The sequence below is a fragment of the Panthera tigris genome, chromosome A1, assembly GCF_018350195.1.
Source record: "Panthera tigris isolate Pti1 chromosome A1, P.tigris_Pti1_mat1.1, whole genome shotgun sequence".
Classification (NCBI taxonomy): Eukaryota; Metazoa; Chordata; class Mammalia; order Carnivora; family Felidae; genus Panthera; species Panthera tigris.
In genome coordinates this window covers 115,797,728-115,817,397 of record NC_056660.1, presented here as the reverse complement: position 1 = coordinate 115,817,397, position 19,670 = coordinate 115,797,728, and the positions used below count along the sequence as shown (strand labels likewise).

At 37.6% G+C, this 19,670-nt stretch overlaps 1 protein-coding gene and 1 non-coding gene across 2 annotated transcripts in view; one reads left to right on the top strand and one right to left on the bottom strand.

Moving 5' to 3' along the window:
- PFDN1 (prefoldin subunit 1) overlaps positions 1–19,670 on the top strand; it is a 72,963-nt gene that overhangs the window by 5,653 nt on the left and 47,640 nt on the right. The window lies entirely within an intron of this gene.
- LOC122232046 lies at positions 18,669–18,775 on the bottom strand. The gene has a single exon (XR_006209374.1). It is a non-coding gene; the product is annotated as a U6 spliceosomal RNA (small nuclear RNA).

Sequence of the window (19,670 nt, the reverse complement as noted above, 5' to 3'; positions counted from 1 at the left end):
GAAATTTTTATCCTTCAAGACATAGCTTGTCTTCTCTGAAGATTTTTCTGTCCTCCCTGGCAGACTTATTCACACTTTCCTGGGTGATACCAGAGCTTTTGTTCCTGTAGCTAGTATAGCAGAGACAGAGACAGAGAGAGAGAGATGATTGATTTCTAAGTGGGTCATTTGCCTCAACTAGATTGATTGTCAGCTCATTGAGACTGTATACATCTTTATCTTTGTTTCTTCTGTTCTCAACATAATGTCTGGCACAAAATAGGTGTAAAATGTGTCTTGATTTGAATTGAATATGATTCTTTTGCCTAAAATAGGTACATTTTCTTTTGTTTCTTCAGAAAGAAAATACAGTTAGAAAGTCAAAGACTTAATAATTAGGTTTTCTTATTCTGTTTTAAAATATGATTCAACAAAGGTGAAATTGTAAAAGTAACATTTTGACTAGGTCAAAGCAGTTGTTTCTTATCAAAATTATGTTCTTTGATTGGATAAGATAAATTCTTAATTAAATCTCCTGAGAAGGTTAACCAATTCTAAAAGCCAATCAGTTGCAGAGATAATTAGTTAGAACTGGCACTATAGAAAAACCTAAGCATTTAGAATTAGGCCCAGGGCAGTATAATCCTTAGAGAATAAAACCTGTTCTATGTAGAATAATATCAATATAATATCTATTTTATATTCTTCATCTCCATATAAGATGGAAGTTACATATTCCTTTATAGGGTATGTTTTTAGTTTAACCAAATCATTGCATGCCCAGATGTCTTTTAAGACACATATGTAGAGAAATTTGGTAGTGTTAAATGACCTCCTGTATATGGCTTATTTTGGTTTTTATACAAGGAAAATCAAACTACAGGATAAGAGATGATGAATTGCTATATACTGTAAACTCTGTGTATTCATTGCTCAAAGCTATATTCTGTCCAGTCTCTTGGCATGTTGCCAGTACATTTCAGTTCTCTTACTTCATATTCTTTGGAGAGGCTGTTATGTAGCCTGATACTACTACCACCAATTTCTAGTTTTGCTACTTAAGCTGTTTGTGAGCTGACCTCACCATACTGCTTTGAGAACTGTGATGAAAGTTACAACTGTGGAATGATCTGTCTGAATAATTGCAAGTGTTTGTCTTTGCATCTTTCTAGCATGCAAGGAGGGAATAGACACAATTCTCAAATAATACATGAATGTTGCTGGTATCCTTTTTTTTTATGAATAAGAACCAGTTTATAAGGATTTATGGGGGTTTTCTTCCCTTTTTGCACACTAGAAGATAGGAGAATTTTTTAAAAATAAGAATTACATTTCAAAGTGCATATAGAGAACATTTAGCCTTGCTAGTGTTTGAAAGGACCATCATTAGAATAAATGTCAGACTTATTTTTATTAACAATAGGTATGATCCTGACCCTGATTTGATAACAGGTTTAGTATTCTGTAATTCTAATGTTCTTTTACTTGAGCATTACATACACTTCTTTTTTCCAAGAGAGACAAATTAAGCTTTAATTTTTTTTAATATGGGAGGAACTTGAGTAGATTAGTCTCTGAGAAGAATGATTAGTGCCTTTTTAAAACTTGAACCTAACTAAAAATAACTTTGTACCATATTTAAACCAATTTAGAGGTATGCCACCATTCTGTGGGTATTTTTTACATTTAAGGAACTAAGAATGAACAATGGTATAAATCTACCAACTAGATAAGTGTCTAGCAATGCAGAATTTGCTGTTTGGGAGCGGTGTTGCTATTTCTACTTGTTGAAGTAATTTGATGGTTGATCTCTAATGGTTGAAAGATCCAGAAGTGTAAAACCTAAGATAAATGTGGCACAGGTAGAAAGTAAAAACAGTAGATATATTCCTGATAGGGAACAAATTAACAGTAGCCAAAATCCGAACAGTTGAGCAACTTTTCAAGCAATTAGGATGTAGAAATCTGAATTTTTCACGATAGCTTGGTTGAACTGCCCTTTGTTTAAACTATTATGTTAGTTCTTTTGTGATTTTAATTGTTAGTTTGGATGTTGACCTGTAGTTTGAATCATGACAGTTAGTAAAGCCAAGTCGAAATATTTGGTTTCTCTGTTTAGTTATGTTAAATATTAATAGAAAGGGACATAGTCATGGTGCCTGAAGTTTTGCAACCATTTTACAATTTCAGATAGTTGTAAAGTTGGTATTCTAGTCAATTTGGTGTAATTTTAAAGCTGATGAAATAGTTTTACTAGATTAGGAAATAAACCACAAAACTTGGTGCAGTAAATATTGTTGATGTTATAGTAAAAATAGTTTATATTGTTCTTACTGGAATCAGGTTTGGATATTTTATTTAGTGATTGCTATAGGAGAAAAGTACACATTATTTTTGCTGTGAGAGCACATGGCAGATAGAAATTTATCAGCTCCTTATATCTTCTCTAAATGTAGTAATCTGTATTTTAGAGTAGAGAAAATGAAGCAAAGATAAAATAATTTTCAAAGGTAAGAAGGCATTTTTAAAAAGTTATTTTTTAGATTTTATTTTAAAGGAAGAGGGGTTCTTGATGTTGAACTGCTTTTACTAATAGATTGTGACCCTCCCTTTTTGTGTTTTTATACAGAGCCATTTAAAGTTCTGGCTTTCATTGCTCAGAGCTGTAAGGGGGGAAAAAAAACCAAAAACAACTTTTCCTGTTGTGCAAGGAGAAATGACTTCACTTTTGTTGATGCTGAGTGTGTATGTAACCTCAGACGGGCACATTCTCCTCTTTCACAGATGTGGTACTCTAGGGAGAGGAGATTTTTGAGTAATATTCTTAATTTCCTTAAGTTGTCAGTGATTTAAAAACTTAGTGTTCATTATAACTCTGCTGTACTGCTGTGTAGAATGACATCACTGTTTTTATGCGAGGGCAAGTTAACAAACATTTGCGTAGGAATTACATAGCCATGTTTCTTCTTTAGAAGAGTACTTTTGATAATTCTTTCCCTTCTTCCCCTCCCATGTCCTCCAGAATCCAGTCTCACTGAAACACAGGAAATTAGTTTTGAAAATTCGTGTGCTAATTAGAAGTTTATTGTAAAAACAGGAGAAGTCTGTTCTACTTGGGATGTACAAACATGCGAAAATAAAATTTTTACTTAATGTGTCCTTGTAGGGTTACTTATTTTAGGCTTGAACTTGATTAAAAAATGTAAATGGAATTGATTCATTTGGTTACTTGGAGCACTTTGCTTTTGGATTTCCTGACATCAAAAGGCTTCACATTTGTTTTTTAAACTGGCAAAGGATGAAACAAAACCTGCTTTTGTTGCATGAAAGTAGCAATTACTCAGCAACCCAAGAGGATACTACAGTGTATTCTAATTGGTGATAAGGATTGATTTAGTAAACTGAGGGAAGGGTGAAAAGTACCATTACCTTGTTGTTCCCATGTAAATAAAAATAAAGGTAGCAGTAACCTTGAACTATGTTACTTTGTCATTGGGGAATTGTTTGCTGCAACTGACTAGCTGAGTTTCTCTGAAATGAAAAACGATCAGTTCTTATTTTTTAAGTTTATTTCTTTATTTTGAGATAGAGGAACAGAGAAAGAGGGAGAGAGAGAATTCCACACAGGCTCCACACTGTCAGCACAGAGCCCGACGTGGGGCTTGATCTCACCAACTGAGACCACGACCTGAGTCGCAATCAAGAGTGGGATGCCTAACCTACTAAAGCCACCCAGGCGCCCCTGAAAAACAATCACTTTTAGGCCGTACCAAGAATTTTCTGATTTTAGCTGCCACTTATCTCATAGTGGCAAATTTAGGAACAACTTGCTATCTAATCTGTTTGAGAGAGGACTGAAATGTTCATGTCCAGGAACATAATCTGCTTAATGAAACATCCAAAAGGAGCTCACAAAAAATATTGACCTAGAAGTTGAAAGGCAGTCAGTCCATGTATGTGAATACACACTTGGTATGACTTGTTAGTATTCTTTTTTACTCCTTATATCAGGAATTGATAGGGTCTGCAAATATCCTTTGCCCAGAAGGAATAATTAGGATTGCAGTGTGTTGCATGCACCATTAGTGCCTGTGGTTTTGTGAAGAATGTATGCTCAATTTATTTTTAGCATTCAAGTTCGAATGGACATGTCTGAGGGAATGTTATCTTATTGTCCTGGCCAAGAACTCTACTTACCATCTCTTGTTTTGAGGAAAGTCAGTTACCTTGAAATGGACCAGATTACTTGGGAGACACTGTTCCCTTGGCTTTGAAGAGGACTTGAAATGTTCTCCTATCAAAATTTGCACAGCAGCAGGATCCCAGTATTAAAAATGTATCTTTAAATAGATAAGAGCATGGCTGCCCTAAACCAAGCCTTTTACATTGTTTGGCTCAGGGTAAAAAGATTTGGATCACAGTATGCATCCTGTATGTGTGTGTTAGACTAAGTCTTTTGCATTTGTCCTAAAATATATTTATATTTCTCTGACTTTATGCTTTTGTACTAGGAGTCTTCTGTTTGTGTCTTTTAATGCTCACTGGATAATAATTTGTACTGTCCAGTGGTTCTGTTTCATCCAGTGTTACATTTTAACCTTTTAGTAAAAGAAAGATCACATCTTGGAAAAAGTTATAGCAGATCTTGATGATTATATGTGGAAATGTTTGGAGTTTGATGAGGCTAGAGTAAAAGTGGTAAACATCAGAGGTGATTATTTACCAGAATACTTAGAATACCGAATAGTGACAAAAATAAACATCATGTTTAAAATAGACTAACATACTACTGCTTCCATTTTAGGAGTAATAGTTTGATTTAAAAATACACAGTGATTTCTAATTAGTACAGATTGAACCTAGCAGTGTGTGAGTTACTCATCTAGAACAAGGAATGTTTACATGGACTTGGGTTCCTCAAGGGACCATGATTCTCTAATAATTCCAGTGAATTCTCAGCCCTCATCTAATTTGACCTATCAGCATTTATTCCAGTTGGTCTTTCCTGGTTGAACCATTTTCTTCCTTTGGCTTCTAGGAGATCACCTCTTGGTTTTCCTTTTATTTCACTGGCCATTCCTTCTCAGTCTCCTTTACTGTTTCTTTTTCTTTCCCATTTCCAAGTATTAGATTGACCTTGGGCTCAGCCTTTGGAATTTTTTTTCTTTTCTTTACTTTTCTTTTCTTTACTCTTTTCTTTTACTCTCTTAGTGATCTCATCCAGGCTTATCTCTTTAAGATTTTTTTTTTAATGTTTATTGATTTTGGAGAGAGAGAAAGAGAGAGAGAGAGAGATAGTGTGAGTGGGGGAGGGGCAGAGAGAGAGGGAGACACAGAATCCAAAGCAAGCTCCAGGCTCCGAGCTGTCAGCACAGAGCCTGATGCAGGGCTTGAACTCGTGAACCATGAGATCATGACCTGAGCCGAAGTTGGATGCTTAACCAACTGAGCCACTCAGGTGTCCCCAGGCTTATATCTTTACAGTGCCTTTTGATATACTGGCAACTCCCAGGTTTTTATCTTTAGCTTAGACCCCTTCCCTGAACTCCAGATTTGTATATCCACCTGCCTACTTTACATCTCCATTCGATAGGCCTCTCAAGATTAACTTGACCAAAATAAAATTCTCACTGTTCCAGGTAAACCAGTTCTTCCCTACAGTCTTCCTCATTTCAGTGGATGACTTTTTTGTCCTTCCATTTCCTCTTCTTCGTTTTTTTTGTTTTGAGAGAGAAAGCTTGAGTGGGGAGAATGGCAGAGGGGTGGGGAGAATGGCAGAAGGGTGGGGAGAGAGGATCTCAAGCAGGTTCCACACAGCCCAGAGCCTGACATGGGGCTAGATCCCACCACGCTGGGATCATGACCTGCACTGAAATCAAGAGTTGGATGCTCAACTGACTGAGCCACCCAGGTGCCCTAGTCCTTCCATGTCTTCCAAATCTTGTAGTTATCCTTGACTCAGTCCATTAGCAAAGACTATCTTTAAATTTGATCCAGAATCTGAACATTTCTGCTTACCACCTCCCTGATTTCAGCTACCATTTGATTATTGCAGCTGCCTCCTAACTGGGCTCCCCCTGCTTGCATCCTTACCACTTTATAGTTTTTCCCAACAGAGCACCCAGAGTGATCCTTGCAAAACAGAAGTCAGGGGCACCTGCATGGCTCAGTCAGTTAAGCATCCACTCTTGATCTTGGCTCAGGTCATGATCTTGCGGTTTGTGAGTTTGAGCCCTGCCTTGGGCTCTGCACTGACAGTGTGGAGCCTGCTTGGGATTCTGTCTCTTCCTAGCTCTGCCCCTCCTTCTCTCAAAATAAATAAACTTAAAAAAGAAAAAATCACTCTAGTCAAAATCTTCAGATAGCTTTCCATATTATCACTGAAAAAGACAAGTTGCTTTTGCAGTTGCTGGTCTCTCTGTCTGGAGATGTTTTCTTCCAGATGTCTACTGTACACCTTTGTCTTCCTTTAGTTCTTTATTAAAAAGGCACTGAGGCCTGTCATAACCACCCTGTTTAAAATTATATACATAACTTCTACCCCTACCTTCTTGCCTCCTGTACTCTCTCTTTTTGACTTTATTTTTCTTCATGGCATTTATAATCATCTGGCATACTATAGTACTAATTATCCATTTTTCTTAAATAAACTTTATTGAAATACACCTTATATATAGTAAAATACATTCATTTTTAAGGATACAGTTAAATGAATTTTGATAACTGTAATCACCACGTCTGTCATGATACAGCACATTTTCATCACCCTAAAAAGTTCCTTCTTCCAAGTCATTTCTTGGAAGTTCTGCTCCAGGCAATTGATAATATGACTTGTCTCAATATAGATTAATATTTCCTGTTTTAAAACTGCATATGGAATATATATATATATAGAATCATTATGATATGTACTACTTTGTGTGGTTTCTTTCATTAAGCATAATGCATCTGAGATTTATTGATGTCGTGTATATCAGGCCTCCTCAGGGACTATATCTGGGCTTCGGTTCCACTTCTTTAAGTACTCTTGCCTCTGCCCCCTTTATGCTTGCCGGCTTTATCTTCAGGTTGGCTGTAGGAGTTCCAAGGATTTAATTCAAATGTGACAACATGTAGAGTTAGTACTGTGTTTTTTTTCTTTTTCTTTTTAAGTTTATTTACTTATTTTGAGAGAGAGAGAGTAAGGGAGGGGCAGAGAGAGACAGGGAGAGAGAATCCCGAGCAGACTCCACGCTGTTAGCACAGAGCCTGATGTAGGGCTTGAACTCACAAACCGTGAGATCATGACCTGAGCCGAAACCAAGAGTCAGACGCTTAACTGACTGAGCTATCCAGGCACTGTGAGAAAGTACCATGTTTTTCCTGTGTCATATTTGTAGGAGCAAAGAAATCTTTCTCAGAAGTCTTCAGAGGGCCACCTCTCACATTTCATGACCCGAACTGAACCACATGCTTGGACTTAAATCTTGGGGGATGGGACTACTGTGATTGGGTAAGACCAATCAAGATTCATCCCAGGATTCACTTCCCTGAGTCACTTGGGAAAGTGGAGGTCCCCAAACAAAATTGGAGCTCTCTCAACAAAGAAGAATGGATATTGGGTAGCCAGTCAATAGTGTCTGTTAAAATCATCCACAGCAGTCTTTCCAGTGAGCAATAATTGAGGGCTAGCCACATGAAAACTGTTGGTAATATACGTAGGATAAATTGAGGAGAGTTTAACATGGAATGCAGAAAGAAGCTATTGAAGTAATTCAGGAATGTAATAAGTTCAGAAGGTGGCAGAAGTGGAAGGGAGAGGAAAAGGGTCAGTATGAAAGAAAATGATGAGTCTTGGTCATAAATGGGGAATATATAGGGTACAAGGAGAATACTTGCAAGTTTGGGACTAGGTGAGTGGGCAACTGGTGATAATCATTGATAGCTGTGGTTGAAGTGGGGGAACCTACAGGTAGAAATGACAGATGATGCAGACATAGTGCAAGTGATAGGGGGTGATATTATTTTGCAGTTCATTAGCCAAGTTAAAACCTTGATCATAAAGGAGTTCTTGGAGGGACTTGGGTAGAGATAGCTTAGTGGAGAAGCTTGCATAATGCTTGTAATATTGACACTGGAAGAGAAAAGGACAGGGAGGGGTGGTGTTTAATTTAAAAAACAAACAAATGAAAAAATGGGGACAGGATGGAGACAACCTGAAAGAGCCAATGATTTTTTCGAGTAGTTTCAGGTTTACAGAAAGTACAGAGAGCTCTCATATACCCTCTCTCCACCCCCGGTTCTGTTAACATCTTACATTTGTGTGGTACATTTGTTACAAATGAAGGAATACATTATGATTAACTAATATCCATAGTTTACATTAAGATTCACTGTTTTGTACAGTTCCGTGGGTTTTGGCAAATGTATAATATCTTGTGTTTGCCATTACAGTATCGTACAAAATCATTTCATAGTCCCCCCAAATCTCCTGTGTTCCACCTATTCATCCTTCTTTCTTTTCTCGTACCCTGATGACCACTGATCTTTTAAAATGTTCTCTATAACTTTTCCAGAATGTTATATAGTTGGAATCATACGGTATGTAGTCTTTTCAGACTGACTTTTTTTTTTTTTTTTTTCCCCTCAGCAGTATGCATTTAAGTTTCTTCCATTTGTCTTCATGGCTTGATAGCTCACTAGCTCAATTTCCCTGCCACCCCCATCCCACACTGCTTCATTTTGGTAGTTCTGTTGATCTCAGTATCTTTGAGTTTATTGATTTTTTTTTTTTTAATTTTTTTTTTCAACGTTTTTTATTTATTTTTGGGACAGAGAGAGACAGAGCATGAACGGGGGAGGGGCAGAGAGAGAGGGAGACACAGAATCAGAAACAGGCTCCAGGCTCCGAGCCATCAGCCCAGAGCCTGACGCGGGGCTCGAACTCACGGACCGCGAGATCGTGACCTGGCTGAAGTCGGACGCTTAACCGACTGCGCCACCCAGGCGCCCCTTGATTTTTTTTTTTTTACAGTGTCTAATTTGCTCTAAAGCCTGACCAGTGATTTTGTTGGTGTAAGTATAGTGTTTTTCATCATCAGAAGTAGCACATGCCTCTTTTTTTTTTCTTTTCTTTTTTAAGTTTACTTATTTATTTTGAGAGAGTATATGTGTATGTGTGTGTGTGTGTGTGTATATATATATATATATATATATGTATATATGTATATTTACACTTATGTATATTTATGAATGAGTGAGGGAGAAAGAAAGGGAGAGGTAGAATCCCAAACAGGCTCTGCACTGTCAGTGTTAGCTGTACTCGAACCCACTATGAGATCATGACCTGAGCTGAAATCAAGTCAGTTGCTTAACCGACTGAGCCACCCAGGCACCCCTTGCCTCTTTTTTATATTGATTTCTCTATTGTTAAGTTCCTGTCTTCCATTATTTCTTAATCACATTATATAATATTTTAAAATTTTCTATCTGCAAGTGGTGCTTGGGTGGCTCAGTTGGTTAAACGTCCGACTTCAGCTCTGGTCATAATCTCATGGTTCATGAGTTTGAGCCCCACATTGGGCTCTGTGCTGACAGCTCAGAGCCTGGAACCTGCTTCATTCAGATTCTGTGTCTCCCTCTCTTTCTGTCTCTCCCCTGCTTGCGCTCTGACTTTCTCAAAAATAAACATTAAAAAAAATTTAAAAACTTTTTTTTCTTTCTGCTAATTGCTTTCTTTCTCTCCTTTGTGAGTCTGTTTCTATTAACTGAATTTCCTCCAGACAATGGGTTATATTTTCCTATTTATTTGTGTGTCTGGTGATATCTATCTGTGTATATATATATATATTTATTGAAATTTAAGTCTATTATGTATAAATCTGCTTCTATATAAAAAGTTTTTTTGTAAATGCCCAAATTGGTATTTATTTTTTTGAGGTATAATTGACATATCATTAATTTCAGGTCTACAGCATAATGAGTCAGTATTTTGTATAGTGTGAAATGATCATAGTATGTCCACTTAAAATCCATCAGCACACGTGGTAACAAATTTTTTTTCTTGTGATGAGAACTTTTAAGATTTTCTCTTTTAGCAACTTTCAAATATACAGTAGAGTTCACTATAATCAGCATGCTGTACTTTATATGTTGACTTATTTATTTTTTAAGTGGATGTATACCTTTTGATCATCTTCATCCATTTTGCCCAACCCTGGCCATTGGCAGCTGTCAGTCTGTTTTATAAATCTGTGACTTTGTTTGTTTGTTTGTTTTTTTACATGTCACATATATGTGAGATCATCAGTATTTGCCTTTCTCTGTCTGATTTATTTCACTTAGCATAAAATCTTCAGGGTCCATCTATGTTATCTCAAGTGGCAAGATTTGCTTCTTTTTTTGTATATACCACATTTTCTTTATCCATCCATCGACGGCCTCTTAGGTTTCTTCCACGTCTTGGCTATTGTGAATAATGCTACAGTGAACATGGGAGTGCATTTATCTTTTCAAAGTGGTGTTTTCATTTCCTTTCAACAGATACCCAGAAGTGGAATCTATTTTTTATTTTTTGAGGAACATACTCTTTTCATAGTGTTTGCAACAATTTATATTCCCACCTATAGTGCGCAAGTCTTCCCTTTTCTCCTTGTCCTTGTTATTTCTCATAGATTTGAAGTGATATTCTCATTGTGGTTTGATTTGCATTTCCCTCATGGTTAGTGATGTTGAATACCTTTTCATGTATGTGTTGGCCATCTGTCGTCTTTGGAAAAATGTCTATGTAGATCTTCTGTCCATTGTTAAATGAGATTTGTTAATTAAGTTTTAAGAATTCATTTTTATATGTATTTTGGATGTGAGTGCCCTATCATATATATGATTTGTAAATATTTTCTCCCAGTTCACAGGTTGCCTTTCATTTTGTTTCCTTTGCTACGTAGAAGGCTTTTAGTTTGATGTACTTGATTTTGCTTTTTTCTTGCCTTTGCCTTTTGCTGTCAAATCCAAGAAATCACCAAAACCTATATAAAGGAAAAGTTTTTCTAAGTTCTCTTCTGGTTGTTTTATGGTTCAGATCTTAATGTCAAATCATTAATACATTTCTAATTGATTTTTGTGTGCTATAAGATAATGTTCCAGTGTCATTCTTTTGCATGTGACTGTCTGGCTTTCCCAACACCGTTTATGGAAGAGCGTGTCATTTCTTCATTGTATATTCTTTTTTTAAATTTTATTTTATTTTTTATTTTGAGAGAGAGAGAGAGAGCACAAGTGGGGGAGGAATAGAGAGAGACGGAGGGAAAGAATCCCAAGTAGGCTCCACACTTAGCACAGAGCCTGATGCGGGACTCGCACTCATGAACCTTGAGATCATGACTGAGCCAAAATCTAGAGTTGGACGCTTAACTGACTGAGCCACCCAGGCACCCCTCTCATTGTATATTCTTGATTGCCTTGTTATAAATTAATTGATCATCTATGTGTGGGTCTGTTTCTTTCTTTCTTTTTATTTTTTTATTTTTTTTATTTTTTATTTTTTATTTTTGAGACAGAGAGAGGCAGAGCATGAACGGGGGAGGGGCTGAGAGAGAGGGAGACACAGAATCGGAAGCAGGTTCCAGGCTCCGAGCCGTCAGCCCAGAGCCCGACGCGGGGCTCGAACTCACGGACCGCGAGATTGTGACCTGAGCCGAAGTCGGACGCCCAACCGACCGAGCCACCCAGGCGCCCCTCTTTCTTTTTTTTTTTAAGGTCATGCCCTCAGGATACCAGCAGGTTATTTATTTATTTAAATCTTTTAGAGGGAGTGTGTGCACAAGTGTGTGAGTGGAGGACGGGGGGGGGGGGGCGGAGAGAGAGAGAGAGAGAGAGAGAGAGAGAGAGAGAAAGAATGAATATCCCAAGCAGACTCCATGTTCAACATGGAGCCCAATGCGGGATTTGATCTCACAGCCCTGGGATCATGACCTGAGGCAAAAATCAAGAATTGGATGCCTAACTCCAGGCACCCCTGTGTGGGTTTATTTCTGAGCTCTCTAGTTTGTTTCATTGGTCTATGTCTGCTTTTAGGCTAGTACTGTATTATTTGATTACTATAGCTTTGTAATATAATTTGAAATCAGGAACCATGATGCCTCCATTTGTTCTTTCACGAGATTGCTTTGGTTATTTGGGGTCTTTCATGGTTCCATGCAACTTTTAGCATTGTTTGTTATACTTTGGTGAAAAATGTCATTAGAATTTTGGTAGGGATTTCATTAAATATGTAGATTGCTCTGGGTAGTATGGACATTTTAACAGTAATTGTTTTTCCAGTCCATGAGCATGGAATATCTTTCCATTTGTTTGTGTTGTCTTTGGTTTCTTTTGTTAGTATTTTATAGTTTCAGAGTACAGATCTTTCATCTCCTTGGTTAAGTTTATTCTTAGGTATTTTATTTTTTGTGCAACTGTAAATGGGATTGTTTTCTTAATTTCCCTTTATGCTACTTTATTATTAGTATATAGAAATGCAACAGATTTGTGTATATTGATTTTGTGTCTTGCGACCTTACTGAAGTCATTTATCAGTTCTAGTAGTTTTTTGGTGGAGTCTTGAGGGTTTTCTGTATATAGTATCATATCATCTGCAAATGGTGAAACGTTGGCTTCTTCCTTACCAATTTGGATGCCTTTTATTCATTTTTCTTGTCTGATTGCTATGACTAAACTTCCAATACTGTGTTAAGTAAAAATGGTGAGAATAGACATCTTAGTCTTATTCCTGATTTTAGGGGAAAGCTCTCCATTTTTCACTACTGAGTATGATGTTGGCTGTGGGTTTTTCATATATGGCCTTTATTATGCTGAGGTATGTTCCCTCCAAAACCTACTTATTTTGAGGGTTTGTATCGTGAGTGGATGTTATACTTGGTCAAATGCTTTTTCTGCATCTGTTGAAATGATATGATGGTTCTTATCCTTTCCTTTGTTGTTGATGTGATGTGTCATGTTGATTGATTTGCAAATATTGACCCATCATTGCATTCTGGGAATAAATCCCACTTGATCGTGGTGAATGATTTTTTTTTTTAATGTTTATTTTTTTTGAGAGAGAGAGAGAGAGAGAGAGAGAGAGAGAGAGAGAGAGAGAGAGCACGGAAGAACGGGTGGGGGAGGGGCAGAGAGAGGGAGACAGAGGATCTGAAATGGGCTTTGTGTGGAGAGCAGATGAACCAAACTGTGAGATCATGACCTGAGCCACTCAGGTGCCTGGATGAATGATTTTTTTAATGAATTGTTGGTTTCACTTTGCTAATATTTTGTTCAGGATTTTTGTATCAATGTTCGTGAGAGATATTGGCCTGTAGTTCTTTTTTTTCACAGTGTCTTTATCTAGTTTTGGTATCAGGGTAATGCTGGCCTCATAGAATGAATTTGGAAGTTTTCCTTTTCTATTTTTTGGAATAAAGAAGAGATATTAACTCTTCTTTAAATGTTTGGTAGAATTCACATATGAAGCTGTCTGGTCATGGACTTTTGCTTGTTGGGAGTTTTTGGATTACAGATTCAATGTCATTGCTGGTCTGTTCAAATTCTCTGTTTCTTCCTGATTCTGTTTTGGGAAGTTATATGTTTCTGGGAATTTATCAGTTTCTTCTTGGTTGTCCAGTTTGTTGGCATATAATTTTTTGTGATATTATCTTATAATCTTTTGTATTAATGTAGAGTCAGTTGTTACTTGTTTTCTTTGATTTCTGATTTGGGGTCTTCTTTCTCGCTCTCTCTCTTTTTTTTTATATATATATGAGTCTGGCTAAAAGTTTATCAAAGAACCAGCTCTGGCTTAGTTGGTGGAACTTGTGACTCTTGATCCCATGGTTGTGAGTTCGAGCCCCATGTTCGGTGTAGAGATTACTTAAAAATGATAAAAAAAAAAATCTTTAAAACAAACTACAAGAACAACAACAAAAACAAAGAACCAGCTCCTGGTTTCATTGATCTGTTATATTGTTTTTTAGTTTCTATTTTGTTTATTTCTACTGTTAATCTTTATTATTTTCTTCCTTCTACTGGTTTTGGGTTTTGTTTGTTCTTTTCTAGTTCCTTTAGCTGTAAGGTTAGGTTGTTTATTTGTGATTTTTTTTTTTTACTTCTTGAAGTAGGCCTGTATTGCTCTAAATTTCTTTCTTAGAATGACTTATACTGCATCCCAAGGATTTGGACCCTTGTGCTTTCATTTTCATTTGTCTCCATGTAGTTTATTTATTTTATTATGATTTTTTATGATTTATTATTATAATTTTTTAAAGTTTTTTTTTTTTTTGAGGGTGGGGAGGGGCAGAGAGAGAGGGAGAGATAGAATCCTGAGCAGGCTCCACACTGTTAGCAGGGCTCAACCTCATGAATCGTGAGATCATTACCTGAGCTGAAGTCTGACACTTAACTGACTAAGCCACCCAGGTACCCACCATGTATTTTTTTTATTAATTAATTTTTATCTTATTTTTATTTTATTCATTTTTTTAAAATTTTGTAAAAAATTTTTTAAAAATATTTATTTATATTAGAGAGAGAGAGTGCATGAGAAGGGGAGGGGCAGAGAGAGATGGAGACAGAATCTGAAGCAGGCTCCAGTCTCTGAGCTGTCAGCACAGAGCCTGATGTAGGGCTTGAACTCATGAGCCATGAGATCATGACCTGAGCCAAAGTCAGACACTGAACCAACCGATCCACTCAGGCTCCCCTTAATTTTATTTTAGAGAGAGAGTATGAGCAGGGGAGATGGGCAGAGAGAGAGGCAGAGAGAATCTTAAGCAGGCTCCACTCTGAGCATGGATCTCGATGCGGGACTCAATCCCATGACCTGAGGGATCGTGGGATCCTGATCTGAGCCAAAATCAAGAGTCGGACAGTTAACTGATTGAGGCACCCACATGCCCCAACTAACTTGAATTTAAATAAATAAATTAAAAATAAACACAAGGGGCACTTCAGTGGCATATTCGGTTGAGCGCACACCTCTTAATTTCGGCTCAGATCATGATCTCATAGTTAGTGAGATTGAGCCTTGTGTCAGATTCCGTGCTGATAGTGTAGAGCCAGCTTGGGATTCTCTCTACCCCTGCCCCCCAATAAATAAATTAATTTAAAAATTTTTAAAAATAAGTAAGTTAAAATTAGTTCACATACAGTGTAGTATTTGTTTTAGGAATAGAACCCAGTGATTCATCACTTAACATTTAACACCCAGCGTTCATCTCAATAAGTGCCCTCCTTAATGCCCAGCACCCATTTACCCATCCCTCCCACCTACCTTCTCTCCAGCAACCCTCAGTTTGTTCTCTGTCTTTAAGAGTCTCTTAGGGTTTGCCTCCCTCTCTGTTTTTATCTTACTTTTCCTTCCCTTCCCCTGTGTTATTCTATTTGTTTCTTAAATTCCACATATGAGTGAAATCATATGGTATTTGTCTTTCTCTGACTTATTTTGCTAAGCATAACACACCCAAGTTCCATCCACGTTGTTGTAGATGGCAAGATCTCATTTTTTTTGATCACCTTGTAATATTCCATTGTGTGTATATATATATATATATATATATATATGTGTGTGTGTGTGTGTGTGTATGTATACATATATATGTGTATATATACATATATATGTATACATATATATGTATATATTTGCCACATCATCTTTATCCATTCCTCAGTTGTTGGACATTTGGACCTTTTCCGTAATTTGACTATTGTTGATAGCACTGCTATAAACATTGGGGTGCATGTGCTCCTTTGAATCAGCATTTCTGTTTCCTTTGGATAAATACCTAGTAGTGCCATTGTTGGGTTGTAGGGTAGTTTTATTTTTAATTTTTTGAGGAACCTCCATACTGTTTTTTAGAGTGGCTTCACCAGTTTGCATTTACACCAGCAGTGCAAAAGTGTTTCCCTTTCTCCACATCCTTGCCAACATCTGTTGTTTCTTGAGTTTTACTTTTAGCCATTCTGACAGGTGTGAGGTTGTACCTCATTTTGTGGTTTTGATTTGTTTATATCTCTGATGATGAATTTTTTATTTCCTCTTTGAATTTTTGGTTGACCCATTCATTGTTTAGTAGCATATTGTTTAACCTCCGTGTATTTGTGTTCTTTCCAGACTTTTTTCTTGGGATTGATTTCTAGTTTCGTAATGTTATAATCAGAAAGATTCCATGGTATGACTTCAGTGTTTTTGAATTTGTTAAAACTTGTTTTGTGACCTAATAAATGATCTTTTCCTGAGACTGTTCCTTGTGCACTTGAAAAGAATGTGTTAAAGTCTCCTACTTTTATTGGTATTGATTACTTCCTTTATGTTTGTTATTAGCTATTTTATGTATTTGGGTGCTCCTATGTAGAGTATGTAAATATCTACAATTGTGATATCTTCTTGTTGGATTGTTCCCTTTATGATTATATAGTGTTTTTTTGTCTCTTGTTATGGTCTTTTAAAATCTATTTTATCCAATGTAAATATTGCTACCCTGGCTTTCTTTTCACTTCAATCTGCATGTCTTTAGGTCTGAAATGAATCTTTTGTAGGCAGCATATAGATGGGTCTTGCCTTTTTATCAATTCCGTCACCCTTTGTCTTTTGATTCAAGTATTTTCGTCCATATAAATTCAAAGTTATTGACAGATATGTACTTACTGCTCTTTTGTTACTTAATGGTTGTTTTTGTATTTCTTCTCTGTGCCTTTCTTCCTTTGATCTCTTCTCTCATGGTTTGCTGGCTTTCTTTAATGATATACTTGGATTCCTTTCTCTTTATTTTTGTGTGTCTTCTACTGATTTTTGATTTGTGGTTACCATTAGGTTTCTATATAATATCTTATGCATGTAGCAGTGTATATTAAGTTGATGGTTGCTTAAGTTTGAACCCATTCTTTCCTCTCCATTTTTTAGGTATATGGTGTCATACTTTACATTCTTTTATTTTGTGAATCACATGACTCTTTTTTTGTGTGTGTTTATTTTTGAGAGAGAGGGAGAGTGAGCAGAGGAGGTGCAGAGAGAGAAGGGACAGAGGATCCAAAGTGGGCTCCACACTGACAACAGAGAGCCCGCTGCAGGTCTGAAACTCATGAACTGTGAGATCATGACCTGAGCTAAAGTCGAACAATCAACTGAGCCACCCGGTCGTCCCCACCTCACTGATTTTTATAGATAAATCCAATTTTACTGCTTTGTGCTTCCTATTTTTCTTCTACTTATAGTCTTTCCACTGAAAGTTCCATTTAACATTTCTTGTAGGGCTTGTTTAGTGGTGATTAATTCCTTTAGCTTTTGTTTGTCTGGGAAGCTCTTTATTTCCTATTCTGGGAAATTTCTTTTCTTTTCTTTTCTTTTCTTTTCTTTTCTTTTCTTTCCTTTCCTTTCCTTTCCTTTCCTTTCCTTTTCCCTTCTCTTCCTTTCCTTTTCTTTCCTTTTCTTTCCTTTTCTTTTCTTTTCTTTCTTGTTTATTTATTTTGAGACAGAGAGCATGAGCAGGAGAGGGTTAGAGGAAGAGAGAGAACGTCCAAGTAGGCTCTGCATAATTGTGGAGTCCAATGTGGGGCTTAAACTCACGAACCTTGAGATCATGACCTGAGCTGAAATCAAGAGTCAAATGCTTAACCAACTGAGCCACCCAGATGCCCCTTTAAATTTTTTTAATGTTTGTAGCATAAGAGACTGTTAAAAACTGAGAACAAACTGAGGGTTGATGGGGGGTGGGAGGGAGGGCAGGGTGGGCGATGGGTATTGAGGAGGGCACCTTTTGGGATGAGCACTGGGTGTTGTATGGAAACCAATTTGACAGTAAATTTCATATATTAAAAAATAAAAAAAATAAAAAAAGCGAATTTCAAGAAAAAAAATAAATAAATTTTTTTAATGTTTGTTTATTTATGTTTATTTATTTTTGAGGGGGGGAGGGGCAGAGAGAGTGAGATACAGAATTCGAAGCAAGCTCCAGGCTCCGAGCGATTAGCACGGAGCCCAATGTGGAGCTCGAACTCACAAACTGTGAAATCATGACCTGAGCCAAAGTCGGATGCTTAACCGACTCAGCCACCCAGGCGCCCCAATGTTTATTTTTCAGAGAGAGAGAGAGAGAGGCAGAGGGAAAGGGGGACAGAAGATCTGAAGTAGGCTCTTCACTGACAGCAGAGAGCCCTTTGTGGCCCTCGAACCCATGAACTGCAAGATCATGACCTGATCCAGAGTTAGATGCTCAACACACTGAGCCACCCAGACACTCCTCTTAATGTCTTTACATTTTTGTCTTTATCATGGCATTTTGGCTTTTTAATTATTCTTTGTCTTGTTGTGGACCTTCTTGGGTTGATTTTGTTGGGGGCTGTCAGCCTTCTGGATCTGGATTTCTGTTTCCTTCCCCAGATTTGGGAAGTTTTCAAGTATTATTTCTTCAAATACGTTTTCTGCCCTCTTTTCTCTCTCTTCTCCTGGGATCCCTAAAATGTGAATGTTACTACACTTGATGGTGTCATTGAGTTCCCCAAGTCTATTGCATTTTAAATTCTTTGTTCTGAATCCTCTTCAACTTGATTGCTTTCCATTACTCTGTCCTTCAGGTTGATGATTCCTTCTGCTTCCCCTGGTCTGTTTATTCCACCTGGGGTGTGTGTGTGTGTTTCTGTGTGTGTGTGTGTGTGTGTGTGTGTGTGTGTGTGTGTGTGTGTGTTTAAATGTGGAACACTTCACAAATTTGCATGTCATCCTTGTGCAGGCGCCATGCTAATCTTTTTTGTATTGTTCAAATTTTAGTATATATCCTGCCCAAGTGAGCACTGGTCTGTTTTTAATTTCAGTTATTGTTCTTCATTTCTTATTGATTCATTTTTATGTTGTTTTTTTTTTCTCTTTGTTGATGGTCTCACTGAGGTCCTCCAGTCTTGTCTCAAGTCTAGTAAGTATCTTTGTGACCATTACTTTAAATTCTCTATCAGGCATATTACTTCTCCATTTCACTTAGCTCTTTTGCTATGATTTTGTCCTATTTAATGTGGGACATACTCTATGTCCTCATTTTGTCTAACTCTGTGTCTGTTTCTGTGTTAGGAAAGTCAGCTATTTTTCCTGTCTTGAAAGTAGTGGCCTGATGAAGACTAGGTCTTGTGGTGCCTTCCAGTGCAGTGTTCCCCATTCAACAGACTTGGTGCTTCAGGGTCTCCTACGTGTGTTGTGTGTGCCCCGCTCTTGTGGCTGATCTGTGTTTGCCTTCAGTCCAGTCATCCCATAATGGCTCTCTTTGCCTGTTGTGGGCAGGGTTTGGTCCCTGTGTTGTTAGTGGGCCAGTCTGGGTTTGTCTTGTGCTTGAGTTGAGTCAGACCAGGTGTTTGCCAGAGATGTAGTAGAACTGAACCTCAGGGTACTCTCCCTTTGTCATCCCCTGAGAAATTTTTGTTGCTAGACTGGGCCTGAAGTCAGTTTGCCTGGGACCCAGTTTGCCTCCAGTTGGGGCTGCAGTTGGGAGTAGTGTGTGGGGTTATCTTCCCTTCTCCCTGGGGCAGGAGTCACTTTGGAGTGGTGCTGGTCTCTGTTGGGACTGCTTGTATACTATTGTGGCACCGCTTTGGATGGGTTCTGAACAAGGGTGTATTGGAGGGGGCATGTCAGCAGTAGAATAGGAGCATAGGGCACATGGTGTATGCATGGTCTGCAAAGGTCCATTGCAGTCACCTGA